This window comes from Palaemon carinicauda, chromosome 3 (genome assembly GCF_036898095.1).
Source record: "Palaemon carinicauda isolate YSFRI2023 chromosome 3, ASM3689809v2, whole genome shotgun sequence".
NCBI classification, from domain to species: Eukaryota; Metazoa; Arthropoda; class Malacostraca; order Decapoda; family Palaemonidae; genus Palaemon; species Palaemon carinicauda.
The window spans coordinates 172,504,886-172,507,385 of record NC_090727.1 but is presented as its reverse complement, the minus strand read 5'-3'; positions in this window follow the sequence as shown (position 1 = coordinate 172,507,385).

Genomic DNA, 2,500 nt, shown 5'->3' with positions numbered 1-2,500 from the left:
ACCATTGATCAAATCCAGTCTTGTCTTTTCTTCACTAATCGTAAAACTAACGCCGTGCAGAACTTGTGTAGAAAAATAGATGTGATTCTCAGTATGATTCTTAATTTCAAACTCATTATTTTTAGGGCGTACATTTGTCTTTTCTTAAATTACAAAAATGAAATAAATATGAGAAATTCTTTGTCCTCCTATCCTGTCATAAGCAGCTGACTTCCATCAAAAATCATTAAAGTAAAATTGTGGTTTATTAAATTACTTATCACTGATCTAAAAGTATTGATTTAAAAGCTCAAAATAGGGACGACTAGCGAAATCTAACTGTGGCCTTTCGCGTCAATAGGCGTAGGAGGATGATAATTATGATGATCTAAAATCTAGCCTTTTGTGTATGTAGTTTTATAATATTTTCCCTAATTCAGTCCATATTTTACTTTGTTAAAGTTTTTATAGTTTATATCGAAAATATCTATTACAATGTTGTTACTGTTCTTAAAATATCTTATTTTTCTTCGTTTCCCTTCCTCACTTGGCTATTTTCCCTCCTGCAGCCCCTGGGTTTATGGCATCCTGCTATAAGCCCAAAGGCTCCAACAGGGAAAATGGCCCAGTGAGGAGTGGAAAAATGGAAAATAAAATATTTTAAGAAGAGTAACATTAAAATGAATATCCTATGTAAGCTATAAACAATTTAACAAAATAAGAGAAAGAGAAATAAGATAGAATAGTGTGCTCGAGCAAGAGAAGTCTTACCCAGGCAGAGGAAGACCATGATGCAGAGGCTATGGCACTATCCAAGACTAGAGAACAATGGTTTGATTTTGGACTGTTCTTCTCTTAGAAGAGCTGCTTACCAAAGCTCAAGAGTCTCTTCTACCCTTACCATGAGGAAAGTATTAACTTAAGAATTACAGTGCAGTGACCTCTTGAGTGAAGAAGAATTATTTGGTAATCTGTGTTGTCAAGTGTATGAAGACAGAGGAGAATATGTAAAGAATAGGCCAGACTATTCAGTTTGTGTGTGTAGATAAAGGGAAAATTAACCGTAACCAGAGAGAAGGATCCAATAATAATAATAATAATAATAATAATAATAATAATAATAATAATAATACTGTATGCTTACTGTCACGGGTAATAAGTCTGTGGATAATTCTAACTGTCTTCCCCTATATATCCGCTAAGCTCAACACTACAAGCTATCACAAAAGCTTCATTGCTGCTTTAACCACAATGTGGTATGATCTTCTCAAGCAAATAATTGCATCAGTGGGACTAGCAAACTTCAGTGTTTTAAATGCTTTCTTGACGAGCATAGTCAACATAGTTAATATTATATTTCTATTTAGAAGAGTTATTCCTTTTAATCTATACAGTATATATATATATATATATATATATATATATATATATATATATATATATATATATATATATATGTATATATATGTATATATATATACATATATATATATATACATACATATACATATACATATATATATATATATATATATATATATATATATATATATATATATATATTATACAAAGGTGTGGGAATACGGTCGGCTGAGTGGGCTATAACACACACTTTTTGCAAAAAAATTACTTTTCTATCCTTTACTTCATAAAAAAAAAAAATAAGATAATAAACCGCATAGACTTAGTAGCAGAAAAGATTTAAAGATATTAAATTACTATACATAAATTTGATAACTTATTCTTCATAAGAATTATCATTCAAAAGCAATCTCGAATAAAAGGTTTTTTGATAACATCTATGTATACAGTATATGTACTTGATATATATATATATATATATATATATATATATATATATATGTATATATATATAGATATATATATATATATATATATATATATATATATATATATATATATGTATATATATACATCATACATATATAATTTTATCTATGCACATATAAATGCACATAATTATATATACAAATATATATATATACATACTTATGTAAACATTATATATATATATATATATATATATATATATATATATATATATATATATATATATATATATAATGTTATAGTTAATAGACCCACCCCAAAAAAAAGCGCTCCTACGTCCCTGGTACATGTAACAAGTCACACTTTATAGAGGATTGATATCTATAATTGGGCTTATGATGTGCTAACAACGTAATTGCAACTAACATGAATACTATATACTTTGTTAATTTTTTTTCTAATTCTATGGCTGAGCTCTGCATCTTTGCTTCTAGAATATTAGGATCTGCTCAATAGATTTTTGTAATATACATTATCAGCATATTCCATATAATTACCATAACTTAGAACTAAAAATCAGAAAAAATAGTAATATTAGAATTTTCTAATTTTCTTATGCATTAATTTAAAAAATTACCATGAAGTTATGTTTAGTTATCCCATACTTCTCCAAATTTGTGTAAAATCCTAGAGATTCTACTTCATATCAAAAGATGGCAGCACACTTACC